We start from the raw sequence: 19,461 nt of genomic DNA on the forward strand, positions 1-19,461 counted from the left end.
CAGCTTGGCGTGTATGTGTCTGTGTTTGTGGATTTTCTCTTCCTGTCAGAAGAATTCCCCCCAGTACAGAAAATAGTGCTGCTTCATAAATTGACAACATTGATGGCTGTCATCAGAGACAGCAAACAAAAACAACAAAGGGTAAGGGAAAAAAAAAAGAAAAAGCCATTAAAAAATTAAGCCAGCCTACAGCATTGCATGGTCTCACTGTGTTTATTTGTGTGCTCATGTGTGTGCATGTTTGTGTTTGGTGGGAATTTATGACTTCAGTGCGTTAGTGCTTGGCTTTGCCCTGCTCCTAACAACACTGTTGCCGGCGGAGTCAAAGCTCTTAGTGTGGACCCGCTAATTATTTAATGCACTGCCTCATTTGTTTACATTGTTTCCATGTTGAACGACAGCAAGCTGTACAGTAACCCAGAGGAGCCTTCTGTTCTTTTTACCCACTGTTTTACTTTCTGTCTGTAGCTGTCTTCTTCTCTGTCACTCACGTACCCACACACACACACACACACACTGTTCCACTGCTGCGTAAATCTAAGAAAGAAGTAAATCTTTGCAAATCTCAAAAAGTTTGTTTTTTATTTTACCAGGCAAGACATTAAGAATAAATTCTTACTTACAATGACAAATCTTTGTAAATCTCAGAAAAGTTAAAGTATATCTAGAATAATTTTTTTTCCCTGTGCAAGTCTGAAAGCGAGTCAAGTCATTTATGTTCACTAAATTAAATATAAGCAATTTGCATGACAAGAGGCAGAAATTAACCAAACAAGCCAGACATCTGGTACTGAAAATGCTGTGTTTCAGAGACCAACCAACTGATTTCTCATTTACAATAACAGCTTTGGTTGTGTTTGCATTGGTGTGGAGAATCACATGCCCTCATCTTAGGAAGTGCCAAACTCCAGTTCAGTTTCAGTAGGTTACACAAGGAGTTTTCAGCCTAGAAGAACCACACTCATTCATTATCCCCCCCAAAAAAGTTCACTACAATTTGGAGAATTCACTGACCTTCCAGCCTGCTTGACCGAATTTCTTAAACTGTATATTTCACCTCACTGTGTTTTCTATTTTTATGTACAGTCCTCCTCTGCTCCCTCACTTTGTGCCTCTTCCACATTCTCACTGCATTTGTCCTGAAAGCACACACACACACACACACACACACACACACACACACACACACACACACACACACACAGACACACACACACACACGAACATATTGAGCGCAGAGAAAGAAAATCCATCCTAACAAAAAAAGAAGAAGTGGATGAAACGGACACAGCTGCTGACAGAATTGTGAATCTGACACAGAAAACGGGAGCACGCAGCCACCAACCACCCTGCCCCCCCCCCTTGCTCTTCTTCCTCTTCTTCTGTCAGTGCCCACCACCACCGCCATTTCTCTTTTTTCCCATGGAATCCATTTCACATACAGTAATTAAAGACACTCAAATGAAATGGACCCTCAGGAAAAGTGGCTTTCAGCAAGGAAGAGGTTGTGGAGGAGGAGGTGGATGAGAGGCAGAGCTGGGAGTAGGGTATTGGTTCTTCAACAAGCACCCCTCTTCGTTACCTCCCTCCCTCCGTCTCCTTCTCGATGGGGGCCCTCCCTGAAGGGAAGCAGAGTGGCTCTGGCCCCAGTGCGGATCAATATCATCTCCGTTATTAATATCAAAAGCGCATTACTTTGTTTTGCGTCTGGCAGTGGGCCAAGGCAGCTCGAGGGCCCTGTCCCAACTGACAGCCGTTTCCTTCCTTCCTTCCTCTCCACCCCACCCTTGCTGGCCATTTACCGGGACCATAATTTACTTTGGTGAGTTTTTAGGGTATTGTTTTGTCAGGGCCAATCAGGGCTGAGTAACAAATGATCTCGGTGGAGTGGCGGTGGCCTGGCCCCAGCCACCCCTCCTTCCCGCTCCGTAAGTGACACACGTGGCCAAATTCGTTTTTGAAAGTTTCACATCAATTGCTTTCGTCCTTGACTCCGGGAAGAACGGAGAAAGAAGGAGGGGTGAAGAAGAAATAAAGAGGGTGGGGGAGTGCTTGTGAGGACAAACGGGTGCCAGGGTTAAACTGGACAGAGTGTGCCATTCACTCCCTCACCCTGCCCCTCCTGACTCGCTCACCGGGGATGAGGTAACAACACAAACAAGCATCCCTGCAGCCAGAATTAGACATGACGGTATCTCTAATTGGCCCATTGAATTAAAAGGGCCATGGTGGAGCTCGCAGCGAGAAACAAAAAATATTGACCACTTAAAGGAAGAGAGGGAGAATTGATTTTCAAGATGACAGCAAGCGTTTACCTCATACCGCGGAGCTCACTGAGTCTGGAGAGTCTGGAGAGTAAAGAGTTGCACACTGTTAGGCATGATAGCTCAACCACTGTTCTTGTGGAGGGTTTCTCAGGTTACATGGTGCATATCTCCAGACACAATACAATCATGTCAGATTTTTAAAGATTTTCAAGTCTTTGGCAATTCTTCACGTTATACTGAGTGATTTTTGTTTTTATTTATTTATTTTATTTTTTGGCCAGTAGCACTATTTTCTCATGCCATAAACCTACAGTTTATACTTTCATGCACTTTGTTCTGTCTAAATTGATCAGTTGGCAAAAAAAATTAGCAGAGAAGCATGGAGAGTGGGACTGAGAGAGTGAATGGGTATGGATGTGTATGAGGACAGACATAAAATACATACAGCCCTACCATCCCCTGCACCTTGTGGCTCGCTCAGGTCTAGTGCCACTAATGAATGCTCTGGAGTCTTCTTTGTCTTCTGTCCTGGTGTTCATTGCATTTGTGGGACACAGTAGACGCCCAGATGCCCCCTCTTCTTGCTCACCTTCCACACTCAAGACACACACAAATGCAACACAAAGGGCTGATAAGAGGTCTTAGCTTGACAATAACTTATGAATATTTCACTGATAATGAAATATTAATCTGGGCCTGTTTGTTTTTTGTCTTTCATTGGACTGCCGTTGTTACATTTTCATATCACTTGCTTGTGTATAATACATCAATTTCATCTTAACTGCCATTTAAGACCATTAAGTTTTGGTTGGAAGAAAAAGATATATCTTATGTGAGAAAATGAAAATTCACGGATGAGGTAAATAGGTGCATCTGTGTATCTATGCAGAGGAAGACTATGGGATATAGTTAACTGCTCCGTTGGTGTGTATGTGTGCCTAATTATTACTGACAGATTTAATTGTATGTGTCTCTACATGCATTTTTGTGCATCTACAGATGCTTATGTGTCCATTTCTGGAAGTGTACTTCAGTGAATATGTGTGAGAGTTGGTGATGCTGGGCCAGTGTGTAGCATCTGCTCAATAGTGACATCTCCTCCCAACCATTTGGCCTCTGACAGTACACGCTCACAGCTTGCTTCTCGCTCCATATTGATGTCGCGCACCAGGAGGTTGCTTCAGGGTGCCATTGTAGAGGGCGCTAATTTATGCTTCTTTCGGGGCACCCAACACCAGGCACTGCAAACATCGCAGCATGGGTAAACACTCAGGTGCACTTCCTCTCTCTCCAACCAAAGTGCAAACGAGAATCAGTGGAATTAAAGAGAAATGTGCCCCACTGCAGAGAAAAACAAGCCACCTAGGTCGGTGTGAGATGGCCAGAGGCTATCCAACATCGTGGGGTATATGGTGGTGAGGGGTGGATGTCAGAGCTAACACAACAAAAAAACAGTAAGTAATTTTTCTTTGCCTCACCTCCAGCAGAACAATGCTGCTTAGATGGGTCCATCGGGGATCCAGAAATACTTTGTAGTGATAAAGACATTTGCTACAAGTCAGATTTTATGACAGTTTGTTTGCTGTGAGACGTTCAACATCCCTGATTAGGATGTAAGCTGAAACTGAACAATTACATTTGACATTTCTTAAAAAAAACAAAAAAAACATCATACAGTATTTTTTTAAATTCGACACTTACATTTAAAAGCACACAGTGAGCATACACAGTGTTTTTATTTATTTATTTTTATTTATTTTATTTTTTTTTAGGAATGCAACATTTGCAGTGCATTCAGAAAGTATTCAGACCCCTTCACTTTTTTAAAACAACATTTTAAAATCTACTGCTAAAATCATCATCCTGAGCGCTTTAGATCAGGTTTTCATTTAGGATATCTCTTCTTTGCTCCATTCAGCCTTCCCTCAGCACTGACCAGTCTCCCTGTCCCTGCCGCTGAAAAACACCCCCACAGCATGATGCTGCCACCACCATGCTTGCTTCTTGAGCAGGTAATGAGCAGTGCCTGGTTTCCTTCAGACATGATGCTTAGAACTGAGGCCAAACAGTTCAATCTTGGTTTCATCAGACCAGAGAATCTTGTTTCTCACAGTCTGAGAGTCCCTGGTTTTCATGTGTCTTTCACTGAGGAGAGGTTTCAGTCTGGCCCAGATTGGTGGAGTCCTGCAGTGATGGTTCTTCTGGAAGTTTCTCCCATCTCCACAGGATCTCTGGAGCTCAGCCAGAGTGACCATCAGGTTCTTGGAAACTGCTCTTACTTGAGGACCTTCTCTCCAATTGCTCAGTTTGGCATGGCGGCCAACACCAAGAAGAGTCCTGCTTGTTCCAGACTAATTCCATTAAGGATTATGGAGGCCACTCTGCTCTTGGGGACCTTCAATGCGGCAGATTTTTTTGTAGCATTCCTCAGATCTGTGCCTCAACACAATCCTGTCTCTGAGCTCTGCAGGCAGTTCCCTCCACATTATGGCTTGGTTTTTGCTCTGATATGTATTGTCAGCTGTGAGACCTTATATAGACAGGCTTTCCAAATCATGTCCTTTCAGTTGAATTCACCACAGGTGGACTCTAATCAAGGTGTCATATAAAAGGGTCTGAATACTCATGTCAATGTGACATTTCAGTTTTTCCTCTTCAATAAATTTGCAAAAAATGTGTAAGATTCTGTTTCCACTTTGCCATTATGGGGTATTGAATGTAGATCGATGAGGGGAAAAAATATATATATTTTGGATTTTAGCATAAGCCTGCAGCGTATCCAAATGTGAAAGCGAATGGATCCGAATCCTCCCTGAATGCACTGTATCTTGTGAAGTCTGATAGAGAGGTGAGAGCGGCAGGTGGAGCAGACGGCAGGTGGTTGCTGCCATGGCATGTTCTACTGTTTGACATGAGAGTAACGTGTCAATCAATGGCTTCCTCCCTGCTTCTCCTATGGGGCCTTGTGATATTGATTTCAGAGTGTGTTAGAATGCCAGGGGGTCTTAACAACCACACAGAAGATTCACACCACGGAAAGAGATCTTCCAAATATATACTGGAAGCTCTTTACCTCCCAAGTTATATAATGAAAGGATTAATAGTGTAGTTACAGACTATGTAATGAAGAAATACTCAAATTAAAGATGTTTATAGAGGTGGACACATCTAACATATGTGTCCATCAGAAAGGATGCCCAATTGATCCCATGCTTTCATATGTTTCCCACAAGGGTTTGGCTTGCTACTATATTGTGTTAATTACTTGCTTATCAGCTCAAGTCTATTATTTAATTTATGTCTGCCCCTTTGAGTGAGTGTGGGGCTCTAAAACAATCTTTAAATATGGCTGCGCTTTCAAATAGTTCATAGGCCCACTGTTTCCCATTAACCCTCTGAGGACAAATCATTAACAACTCATTGAATCATATCTCCTTCCGTATCAGTGAGTCTTCTCTTCTGGCAACAAATGAGCAAGGTAATAAATCCCGTCATCAAACGGTTTCAAATCATAGTTGCTGTGGCATCTGTGTCTTATCAAGGAGAGACATTGATTAGAGGGAATAATAAAGATGCTTACTCTTCTCATTTTTGTATAGCCTCATGAATTTGGAACAAAAAGACACAAGAGTCTTGTGCAGATGACATTAAAGTTGTCTTTATTACTCCACGGTTGTACAGTATCTGCTCTTGTTTCCTCTCTCCCCCTGCCTCTCTTTCAGGTACTGGAGATAGCACAGACATGAGGCAGTTATTTCAAATAAGTGGCTTGAAAATCAAGAGGCAATTGTTGTAGTGGCATTATTAATTCATGATTTAATTGCAACCTCTTCACGTTTTACCTTGTAGAATAAAATGACAGTGTCTTTATTGTTCCTGGAATTCAAGAACTGCTCTCTCTCCTTTCAAGGTGTCACTTTTGTGGCCAACAATCACTTGGCATAGGATGCACAATGTGCATATGATCTTTCTGGTTTTGAATCAATCATGTGCCACAAAGTGTTGTTTGAATGTTTAATTAGCATACTGTGAATGCTGTAATCACTGTGGTTGTCTGCTTGCCAGCTGCAGTTATCTGAAGCTAACAAGAATTGGAGCAATGAAGCAAAGTGAGGTCACCCATATTGTTATGCAGTGGCCGGGCTTCTTCTCTTTTACTTTTATCTCTCTGAATCTCTTTTACTTTCCATCTGTTTTTTTTTCCTTCCTTACTTCTCTTTCTACTTCCACTACCACCTCCCTCGACCCTCTCTGTCTCTCTGCACGGTGGGGGGAAGATGTATGCCGGTGCCCAGGTGGAGAAATCAATAGTGAGGCTGTTTGAAGTTTTCTGAAAGACTTCCCAGGGAAGACGCTCTTGTCAGGGTGATAGATAAAGCTCGCGCCTCAGTCAGCCCCAGCAAGAGGCGGCCAGAGGAGAGGAGAGGAGAGCGCCTCACCTTTTTAAGTGGGGCCCTAATAATAAAACAGCATGAATAAAACATCCTGGCTGAACCACGCACTGCATTAGCGCTGCCGTCCCGTTATAAATGATACCGGTGGCCCTGGCGCCATTTGGGTAAAAGCCCACAGCACCGCTTTAAAAGAGAGCCGTGCACAGGGAGAGGGAGATAGATTGATGTGTGTTCTACACTTATTTATTTATATGTTATGGTGCTCAAGGAAGAATGAGGGAGAATTAGTAAGTTTTAGTGTTGCAGGGTGACTTATTGTTACTTTATTGCTTGTGGAAACATGGTGTGATCAGCAGTGTGAGGTCATTATCTTTGCGTGCTATTCTTCCTGCCCAGTGACCTAAAAAAAAACATCAGAAAGCACAATTCAAGGCAAGCAACAATTAGAGAAAGCACTATGATAAAAATAGTTATGTTTCACACCCAGTTCTTGGCTTCTTCTCCATACATGTCTTGGGCGCCTTGTATCAACAGTTACATCAGATGCCTTCAAGCTCCAATATCAGAAGCTTTTACATTTTTAACACCCTGAACTGAGCACTTGCTCTCATGGCTTGTTTATCCTGTAGGTAGTGTCAAGTCAAGACAAGTGCAGGTAACTCTTTCCAGCCCCGCAAGAGAAAATAGAGTTTACTGCAAAAAGTGATAACTCAATCTTCAACATACACAGCAGCTGACAAGGTCATTTCCTACACATTTCACAGTTTAGCCTCTTCATTGCAACAATGCCAATACCATGGCAAACTGCAAAAACAACATGAGAGACCTGTACAAATTCATCATTCATCAGCAGCGTACAATCCATAGCTTTCAGCTTAGTCTATGAGCCAGAAGGCTATTGGAGCTTCAGAGGGACATAAATCTCCCAGCACTGCTGCCCTGACCTCGTTTGTTTGGCCCTGACCGTTTCTTACTCTGGGCTTGTGGTGGAGGGGTGGGCTACAGCCACGGGGTCCTGGACCAAACAGAGCTCCCTGAGCCCAAGGGTAAGCAGGATCAAGTGGCCTGTCGCAGGGGTCAACAGCTCTCAATAACCCTCCTGGCTCAGAGGTCAAGCCCTTGACCTCAGTTGCGGCCGGACACTTCAGAGAGAGGCAGAAAGAGAGGTCAAGCCTACTCCACCTCCGCTTTCACCTCTGCTTCCTCTGGCCACACAGGTGTCAGAGGCCCCAGTCCTAGCTAAAGGTCATAGGTCTCAGTGCATTAGGGGATCCTCTTTAATGTGTTGGATTGGGCCATGATGGGCTCCTGGAGCTGCAGGAGGCAGTATTGATGCAGAGGTAGCAGGTGCTGGAGCTGTCGGTGCTTGAGTTTCAGTGATCTGCTGAACAGCTAGTTGAATCCTCATTGGCACCGAGCCACGGGGTCCTGTTTGTACGGCTCGAGTGCTTAACACTGTCAACAAAGTTAAATCCAGATTATGTTTTCGGAGTAAATCTGCCCTTTAGTTAGCGTTAAAGACTTTGATTCTCTTTATGTTAATTGCTCCTTTGTTCCATGAATACATCATAAAACTTAAATTAAAAACTTAAATTTGAAAATGCAGAATTGGGTAGTGATCGACATTGAGGGGACTTTGTCGTCTGTGAGCTGCTGTTTTAGTGCTTGCCTGCAAAGCATACAGGAAAGATGTTGGAGGAATATTTGAGGAGCATTGTAAAGGACATGGAGGAATATTAAAACAACACAAAAAAACATTTGGAGAATGTTTGGCGAACATGTTTAGAGCACGGGGAGAGGGCGCAGCTGTGAGTGTTGTGAGTTTGTTGCATGCTGAGGGAAGATATGCACCTAAATCTGACAGCACCCCACTGAGCCAATCACAGAACTGGGAGTCTCCTTATTTGTTTAGCAGCCACCGGATAAATAACAACATCCTGCTCTGAACTAAAACACTGTGTGTCTCCCTCTGTCTCTTGGTCTCTTTCCTGTTCAGATCTCTCCCTTTCCCCCACCACCTCCATTGCTCGCTTTGTCTCTTTCTGCACCTTGACAGTTATTTGTATCTTTGTTGCTCTCCATGTCTACCTGTCTGCAGCTACTCACACAGCTAGAGGCTAGCTGTTTCTTTCCTCCTCTATGAATTGTAATATCTCCTCCTCACTCGTTTGTGCTGCCTTTCTGACTCACTTGTGTTGTATTGAAACCGCATATCTGCAAAACTGGTGTTTTTCAAGAATTAGAAAATAAAATAACAGAATATGTGAAGTTTCATTTCAAAGATCACAAAGGAAACCAGGATTGCAGTGACACACTTATTTTCTAGCAACAGGAGGAAAGCACTATTGGTGTTTATGTCTCTTTCAGCCCTCTGTCTGTGTTTCTATCTCTTTTGCTCTCCCACTCTCCTGGCAAGGTGACAGATTTTGAAAGAATATACGGACTCAATGTGACAGCATAATACCTATCAAATTCCCCCAGGTGTGTCCTGATTTCCTGGATATGAACCAACCTAGTTTGATATCCAGGTTTGTCAAACATTGATTCATAAACATTTATTGTTTCTGTGCAGTAAAGGATTGCTGTGACCAGAGAGGACGATAAGCCTGTCGTCCAATGTTTCCTGTTTGCCTTCTAAAAAAATTCCTGTAGCTTTTACGTGATATTATCAGATGAATCACCATATGACTTCATCTACACATCTTTTTTCTAGGCCTTAACAAAACATTGTTTTGTAAATGAAATCCTGTTCCTATTCAAATACATTTGAATATTTTTGAATTAATGCATGCAGAAAACCCACAGTGGTTAAAAGCGGGCAAAGTAAAAAGAATAATTGATTTTAAAGTGATAACATGACTTGCTCAGCATGTTTTAGCCTTTCCTTATAGTTTTATTTAATGTTATAAGTCCCACATTAGACAGCACTTCTCACCACTTGCCCAAGTTTGACCTTAGATTTCTTAACTGTTGTTGCGCCAATAAATATCTCCCCACAAAACATATAGTGACATGTTTCTTTGCACAGTATGAGTACAAAATAGTGTAGTACTGTTAAATTATAGCAGGAAATACAGGTCATTCCAGAGCAAAGTGATATCAGGTAAATGTTGCAAAACACAAAACAAAGTCACCATAAATACCCAATGTGTGTATGAGATCATCAGCAGCACCCTGCTGATTGCCATTAAAGCCTTCACTCCAGACAAGCTGGTATACTCAGTGGATAAAATTTATGGACACATTAGAGCTCCTCCTACACACCGCTGGATCCATCACGGTGAAAAGTGTGGCAGCAAAGTGTTAGTGTGTTGCTTTTTGCTCCTGTTCAACAGGGCCATTGATGTGAGCTGTGGAAGCTTAATTGTTTTTTGTTAATTGATGACGTATAGGTGTTTTAGTTTGATCCGGATGACTTTGTTGAAATGTGATGTGCTTCTTTATGTCAAGCTGTAAGACAGTAATGCTGTCCAGAATGTGTCATGGAAAATCTTATTGATGTATGACCATATGTTACATAAACCGACATCTTCAGTTGTCAATCGTCAGCAATTGTATTTGGTTTGTCTGAAGAATATGTTGCTGGGCCCGTCCAGTGTTTTCACACTGCTGTTTATTGCAGGTTGCCACTTCTAATACCAGTTCTGTGTGAATGAGAGCTTGACAGGGGATACCTTGGCTGTATTGCTCCAGGTTCTGTAATTAAATTTACAGATGAAATATTGGAAAGCCAGTGAGAGTAGAGGCCAAAACCTGGAGAGCTCGGACAGAAAGTGCTGAGCAGCACATTTTGCCAGTTTCTCCCCTCACACAGGCTTAATGTTACTGGCCCCCGACAGATGGAGCCTGGGTAAAATAGCAATGGGTGCAAAGGGTGGCAGGGGCCAGGCGATGGAGGTCTGTGAAAATTTATGAAGTTATTGATTGACTCATTTGGCTATCACTAACCTTCGCCCGTCACATGAGGGAAAGGGGAGAAAGATTATAAAGAATTTTTTGAGCGGGTCTTTTTCGTTTTTCTGCCCACTACCAAATATTAATCTCCTAATTTTTAATTTTTAATCCGGACAGAGCGAGAAAATAAATGCCTCTGTCCGGCAGGCCATGGTAAATAATTAAAATTGAAAATTGATTGTTTGCACCAGAGCCGGGATTTATGGGATAGGGGCTCCACTGCACCCCCGGGGGACCCACTCCCACGTCTGCACACACCGGCCTCGTTCCCGTGTGCTAAGCATTTTTTCACATTATTCTCCACCTAATATGCTAAGGAGAGTGGATGGAGGGGGGTGGAAAAGAAGACGGTGGGAGGGAGAGGAGCAGTGGAGGTGTGCTTTGTTAGATGACTACCATGGTATTTTATTTTTTTTCACACAAATCAATGGATTGGAACCTTCCCCCCTCTTCCACACGGCTCTAATATTTATCTCAATGTCCTGTCAATAAATATAACAAGGTTAGTTTTATAACGGTTTACCCGGGGAATTCGATTCAAGGGAAGTTATATTTGTTATGCCCGATTAAAAACAGGCAATCGATGCGGGTGAAACTACCACATAACCACCTCCCCCTTTTCCTTCTTGCCGTCGCCCCCAAAAGCCCCTCTCCTCCTACCCTTTACCATTTCTCCCAACTACCTCCCCTCTTTGGCAACAGGCAATATGTAATGCACTTCTAAACACAAAGACACACCTCCTGTCTGCATGGTTACAAACGCAGGAAATGTCTTCGCCTCCCAACTGCGGTGGCCCGCCATGACAGCCTCACCTGACTAATGAACACTGGGAAAACAAATAATGGTCCTCCCGTTAAATAAATGAGGGAGGAAATGTGCCTCGCCTAACGTTCGTTTTTTATAATGCTGACCGGCTTTACAGCATGTATGTGGGTGTTCACAGTAATGATAATTCACTTCATGTAGCCTTGCACATCAAGATGAATCTATTTAGTCACCTGTGGCTCCTGGTTCCAGTGGTGGATTTCTCCAACATGGCAACAAAAAATGTTTTTTTGCACATATGCCTCACCGTGTCCATTTCATCATAGCCTGGATTTTAGCCAAAGCCAAATATTATCACCTATAATTTTCTATGCTTTTGTATCATAAGGCTGTAATGTAAATAACTTGCAATATCCTACTCATAAAATCAAAGGCATTAAAATGTCATCTCTTGCTCTGCCCTGTTTAGCCTGTGGTGTCTCTTTGTCTTTTTTTTTTTTTACTCTTTTTCTTTTTTTTTTTTTTTTACCATTCAGAGTTCAGTATTTGAATTCTATTGTCCTTCAATTGTGCCACCTTACAGTGTTGCTCTCTAAGCACTGTGCTGGCAAAAATTCAAATTTGTTCGCCTCTCTTGTTGCTGGCAGAGAACAGTGAGATAACCTCCATGGTTCTATCTTAATAATTAAAACACAGTGGTATGAAGTAGAGTGCTGCTCCTTTATTTATGAGAGAAGCATGCACAGTGAAGTGATTGTGTTGAAACCAGGCAAGTCCTTGATCCCTGACACAAGGGTTTGTATTTTCAGGGCATATTTGAATATCAATGCTGAGACATGATCACCCCACTAGCACAGTCCAACCACACACCCTCACCGTCACACCCACCCTACACACACACACACATACACACACACACACAACCAGCACGACTTAAGAGGTACAAACACACATCAATCATCTGTCAGAAAAGCACACCTCTGAGTGTGCGTGTACATAGCTTCACTTATGTTTAAACATAAATGCATGCTTCACTATAAAGATCTACATACATTTATGGGTCGGTTCACCCATTTGACAAAAAAGAATCTGTTTTCTCTCTCACCCCTAGTGGTGTCTTTCTGTAAACAAATTTTCTGCTGCAGAAATACCCCTTTTGAACTTTGATGGTGTGTTTTGTGGATATTGTTTCTGGAAAGAAATGTTACTGTTACATTTCTCTTTCACCTTCTTGCAAAGATTTAAAAATTTTGTTCACCTCCATTGTGTTAGTGTGGATGCAGAAATGTCAGAGTTTCATATCTCAAACCCTGAACAAATGAAAACTACCTGCAAGACTGAGAAAATGATTTTGTAATTTTGTGGTACTGGACCTTCTATTTACAGTATATTAGGTATAAGGAATTGTTTACCTACCTAACTTCAGAACATAGCTTACCCTTATGTAAGTAGGTAAACCCGTTCTCTAGCTCTAACACGAGAAGTAAAGACAGCGATTGTATGCTGTGGTGCTCATAGGTCTTGCAATCTGTCAATCCTGGTGTAATTCTCCCATGCATCAGCACCATGTCCGTGTGCTTTGACAATACAGACATAAGACTAAGAGCCTTTTCCACCGTTGCCACCACTACCATCATCACTACCGCTAACCCGATACCACCAGAATAGGGAGCTCTGAAGAAATCAATTACTCCTTGGGCGGGCTGCAGGCGAGAGCCCATACATCCACTAGGGGAATTATTTAGGAGAGAGAAGGAAAGGTATAAGGTGGGAGGAGGGAAGAGGTGGAAGGATGTGGCCTTGCTGGGGTCCCCCATCTACTGCAGCTCACAACTCTAATCCCTCAAGGCGGCATGGGCCCATCTCCTCACATTACCGCGCCGATACACTTCTCAATCCTGCCGGCCCGCTGACTCATTAGATCCGCATTAGCTTCCCCTCCCTGAGCCTGCTGCCAAATTGCCCGATCAGAAGCGCAGGGAAAACAATACCTATTCAGCAGCATGATGCATACACGCACATGCACGAATGTGTTCACTGACACACATGCACTTGCACAGACACAAACACACACAATATGGGATTATTAAGTATTTTGCATTGGGACAGTCAGAGTTGCAGTGATTTTAGTATGAAGTAAACAGAGAGGAAGAGTGTCAGAGTGTGTTTGTGTTGCACATGTATGTGTCTGATTTTAATGTGGGAGTGATATGGTTATGTGTAAAAATATGGAGAGTGAAAACAGTCACCTCTGTGAATACACACCTGCCCAGTGCATGCACTTGTGTGCACACAAACACATGCACACACACACAAGCTCCCTCCCTCTTTCACTATCACAACATTATGTTCAACTTCTTTTAAAGGGAAGCTGGTTTGCAAACTTTCTTTATCTTTCTGGAGAGGGGACAATGAAAATATTACAAGATCACATCTTCAAGGTTGGTTATTGAGATCTAACTGATGTGTCTTTGTTTACACTGTTCATGCATGTATGAATGTTACAGTGCCGTGATGAGCTCAAGTATAGTTTCTCTTTCTTTAGACGTGTGATTGCTTTGATGTCCTTGGAAAGTTTCTTATGGACTTCAGTGTTAAAGTGAACATTGTGTAGCAGGTTTTTTAAAATACATTTTGAAATGTATAAATACTTCCTTTTCGTCCAGGCAGGAAACAGGTTCTCTGAGCTACATTTTCTTACATCCACTGGGGGATGGCTCACATTTTAATTCAATATACAAGCCCACATCTATCAGGAACGTTACTCAAATTACTCACTTTGCCATACATAAAATTAGGATAGTGTGTTTGTGCAATAATAGGACAAGATTAAATCTACTGTAAAATCTATGTTCTAACCTAAAGCAATTAGAGACTTGGTTCTTGTGCTGTGAACCAACAATGTTAAAGATCAAACAGTAAAAATAACTGATTTCAGTGTTTATGATATGAAGTACTTGTTAAGTGATGAGACAGAGTGCATATATAGGCCTTCCATGATTCACAAAATCAGGTAAAAAGGAGCGTTTCATACATGAAATTATACCATCTTCATTATGACTTGTGGTTGAGCTATTCAGCTTTCTCCTTTAATATTCTCCTTGATGCTTCCAAGTTCTTGCCATATACATTGATTCAGAGCAAAGACGGGAAGCTTTCTCTCCTCATCGTAATGTAGGGGGGTGGAGAAACAGAAGGATGTGGGGGGGATCTGAAGGCCTGGATGGGGTCTCAGGTCATTAAATATCCATGCTGAGGAGGAGCGCTCAACACTTCCAAACTTTCAGCTGCATCACACTGCACCATCCCGGATTCGAAACTACACCATACGGTTTCTGTCTTGTGCACTCCTCCCTCTGTCTTCCTCACCTTCGCCTCTTTCCCCGCTGTTTCACACACACTCTGTTTACAACCTCTGGAGACTCACACATGCAGGAATGTGCACAGACTCTCACAAAAACACACACACCTGCGCAACCATAAAATCTTACCTCAGCCAAAATCCTTGCACACTCCATCCAGGGTCTTACTGTCTCTGCTCTGCAGCCCCTCCTTCTGAATTGTCTCACAAACACTGACTTTGCATCACTGCTAACTACCTGAGAAAAGATACAGAGTGTACACACACACACACACACACACACACACACACACAGAGAGAGAGAGAAAGAGAGAGACAAAAACCAACACTCTCCACTACACAGAAAAGTTCTCCCATCTCCGGACCTCCTATGTGATTCTATTAATAGCTAATACACACCGCCATTAGCATGCATGGAAACCTCCCCTGCACTATTAATAGGACATGTCCAAATCACTGCTGTCGCATTAGCGGCTAACCGCTGCAGCACGGGGAGTTTAAGTGTTGCTAACCGAGCGTGCCTGGTTTATTATGCCTTGTGTGAATAATAAAATACCCCTATCTCTCTCTCTCTCTGTCTCGCTCTCTCTCATTCGCTCGCTCTCCTCGTCGTCTCTCTATTTCTTTAACTCCCTCTCTATTTCTAACCCTCGCTCTCCCTGCCACACTCTCTCCCGTCACACCACCTCCACATACATGGGTGAACTTGGCAGAGCACTTTGTTTGAACACTGAGTAGCTTGCCTTGTATTGTGAATATTTAACTTTCTCTGTCGGGCTGTGGCTGACGCTGCTGCAGAGGGGGGCAGATTAAAAGGCCGTGCCACTGATTAGCTGAGCTTGAGCTAATGTCAGTCACATTTCTAGTTCTGTCTGTCTCTGTTTCTGCATGGTTTTCTCTTTTCATTTTAAAGTGACACATATAGCATTTAAAAGAATCCATACACCATTGTCAATTAAATTTTATTCTTGTTATTAATTACCATAAACAAAGAGCATTATGACAAAATAGCTCCTATCTCATATTGGTGTCCATTTATACACTTTTAAGTAATGTGCGCTTAAAAGCTAATATCACATTTATCATAAACCTGTTTCTTTATTTTATAAAAAGATGACCATGAGAGAAGTAGTTTTTTTCATGATCCTCCACTTAATTTCTCTCTTATTGTGAGTAAAACTGAAACAATTAGTGGATACATCAATTTGGTGATTGACAGAAAAATAATGTGAAAGTATTTTGATAATTGATTCAATATTTCATGTCTTTTTTCAAGAAAAAAAGTACTTAATGTGCAGGTCTCAGCTTGTCACATTTGATGCTTTAATGCCTCTCTCTCTCAAACTGAATTATGGACTGTTGATCAGACAAAACATGCAGTCATCACTTCAGGCACTGGGTAGCTACAATTGATATTTGTTGTATTTCACAAACAAAATGATTAACTGAACTAAAAAATCTGCAGATTAATTAATAACAATGATAATAATATTAATAATGTTTGGGTCTTAATTCTATCATTTCAGACTGTTAAATTAACATAAATCAGTGGCTTTGGGAAAGGTATAGGAATAATAGTATTATTTGAAAAATGTTTTTTGATAATGGAAGAACAAGACAAAAGAAATCTTCCATGAACTTTCAGTGTTTTCCTCCAGGGTGTCTGAATAAAAAAATCTAGAGAGCGAAAAAAAAAATCGTTGTATAAAACAAGTAATTTGAGCTCTGCTGAATGTTATATTTGAAATGGGAAACATCGCTGTCTTTGCAGCTATACATATGTATCGTGTTTATTCTTGCAAAATGAAATTTGCACCATTTTGGAACAGAAATGGTTGACAGATGGAAATCTGAACTGAGTGGTAGGATAGTAGGCCAGTTAACAAAAGTAAAAAATTCACCAAAAAGCGATATACTGAACAATACTGGGACATAACTTTATAACTAATGTCATAACATGCTACAATATATAATTTCTGTGACTCCATCTCATCTGGAACCTCCTAAGAGTTCCCTTGAGTTACTGCTCTTGATCTTCTCCTCTAACTAGGTTTCCCTTCCCTCCCTCTCATCCACCACACCCCCACCTTTTCCTCCTTACTCCTCTCCTCTTCATGTCTTTCCTCTCTCCTTCCATCTTTCCCTCCCTCATCTCATGCAGAGGATGTCCCACGGGACGGCGTTTTCATGTAACACGCCAACAAGCGGAGAACAAGAGGCGAGGAGCCTTAAATGTCCTTCTAAACTGTGTGTGCTTTTCCCTCTCTGTTTTTCTTTTCGCTCTCTACCTTTCTTGCTTGCTCTCATTACCTTTTGTTTCACACAGGAGGCTGTTAGCTCTGCACATTCTTTCTCACTTCCTTAACAGTTTGTTTTTTGTTTAGTTTAAGAATGCGTCTGACTGAAATATTTTTGTATGCTTTTGAGTTTGTTTTGTATTTGAAATCATGAAGAAGATGCCTTTGTGCTGTTCATGTAACTGACAATCTAATTCAAACTTAATTCTAGTGCACTTTTCAGCATAATTAGGTGTGGAATTACACAGTAACACATACAGTACAATAATACTTCATGACTCTTTTGTTAGTGCTGTGTCTTCACAAAATAATTGACAACCCTCCTCTACTCAGAATAAAGTAATCTCCCTGGCTAGGTGGATATTCACAACCCTGCATTTGTTTCACCAGAGAAAATACAAGTTCCGTGTTCTCCATCATCTCAGAAAGACAGAGAGAGTCATGTTAGAGCCCACCAATCTTTTCCCTTCATTTCCTGTTTCTCCATGTTCCAGGGTCATGGTTCTTAATGGGCCAGGACCAGTCCTTCATCCTAGCCTCTTTTGATTTGCCATTAGCCTATCATAAGGTCAAGGCCTATGGGCAAGACCCAAAACATCGGCAGGCCCATTATTTCTCAAGGAAATTGATTATTGATCGGGAACCACAACAGAACTGATTGAAGGTGAAGAGAGAAAGACAGACAGGGAGAGAGAAAGACTTAGGGTTCAATAAAGAATGATTGAAGCATGTCACACAGCAGGCATATTGGCTGGACAGGGATCGAAACAGCGAGGGACCACAATTTACCTACAGTCCCACTGGAACTGACAGATTGCTTTCGCTCTTGCTTTCATCCCCTTAATTTCTTCTATCAAGTTATTTCTTTTCTTTTCTTTTCTTTTCTTTTCTTTTCTTTTCTTTTCTTTTCTCCTGTTGTTTAGCTTCCCTCTCATTTTCCTTCCATCTTGCTTTTCCCTTTCTCTTTATCCTCATTATCCTTCCCTCACCTCATTATTCTCTCTACTGTCCATACAGAACTTAGGTTTATATGTTACTGTATCTGTGGTATATGTAATTGCATCTACTTATTTGCGTGTTTTGTATGCATCCACGTGCGTGTGTGTGGAGCAGGGTGAACCTCTGTTACTGCATATGTACTGTATGTGATCGTGTGTGTGTGTGAGTGTGAGAGGTCCAAGTTCCCGCAGTGTTGACAGGTCTCTTGCATGTCCTGGCCACTCTAGACAAACCAAGGTTGGGTTTAATCTTATAATGGCTGAGAGAAGGCCTCCTTAAAGCAAATCACAATGCATTGACCAAGAGACTCATGCATTATTCAGAGTTTCTTTTTTTCATATCACACAACCTCAGCAATGCTCACATATACACACACACACACACTCAGCAACACACACGGGCTCATTTGCGCTAATGTTTGTGTGTAAAGTGCAAACACACACACTCACTGCTGGTTCTCTTTAGGCCCTACCACTGGTCAGGCAGGATTTTCTTATAATTCAAGTAACTGATATGTATCTGTGTTTTGATTGAATTAGTGCTCTTGAGCTAATCGTGGTATCCCTTTGGTCAAAACTGCATTCCCAAATTCTATTCATTTTGCCGTGTTTAAAATGCCATTTGATGAAAACCCTTTGCTGGCATCCAGTAGGAGGACATTTCTAATCTGTATGTGTTTATTAATGTGCCCAATAATAAAGAAGTTATGTCATATTTTCATCCCAAACAGAATAGATTACATGAAAATAGTCTCTTAATGTAAGATATGTTTCGGTTGTAAAACATGTAGGTTGTGTGTGTGTGTGTGTGTGTGTCTCATGCTGAAATGCTCTCCATCACCCTGTAGTGTCTGATACAGTAATTATAACCAGATTAAATATTCATTAATGGAGCTATTAGTAAAATAATCTGATGGACTGGAACAATGAAGAGGAAATACGCTAAATTACTGTAATCAAAGGTGTTTTATTTTATTGGTTTCCTTCCTTCAGTATGAATTAACATCACCATCTAACAGGCATTCATAAACGTCTCAGAGACTCCAAAATCAGTCAACCACTATCATATACTGTATGAGGCGTTTGACATTTTTAGTTGCGCAGTAATAGCATTAATCATTTTTGAAATTAAGTTTTTCCAAAAATAAATTAAGTACTGAATTAGAAACAAACAAACGAACAAAAAAATCAGAAAGCATAATGTTGTGGTCAGTAGCCTCACTGTATGTTTGCCCTTTATGTGGCATGAAAATAATTATAGGTTAAAATACATGTTTGCACACAAAAACACTTGCACTGACACACACACTGGCCCATTCGCAGGAGGGTTTGTGTACTTAGCCGCTGTGCGTCCTGCCTTCCTCTAATTGGCTCCTTTGCAGCAGAGCCCTGCCTCTGAGACACACGGTATAACTCTCTTTTCC

The sequence above is a fragment of the Trachinotus anak genome, unplaced genomic scaffold, assembly GCF_046630095.1.
Source record: "Trachinotus anak isolate AG129_WGS33_773 ecotype Australia unplaced genomic scaffold, CSIRO_AGI_Tana_v1 ptg000032l, whole genome shotgun sequence".
Classification (NCBI taxonomy): domain Eukaryota; kingdom Metazoa; phylum Chordata; class Actinopteri; order Carangiformes; family Carangidae; genus Trachinotus; species Trachinotus anak.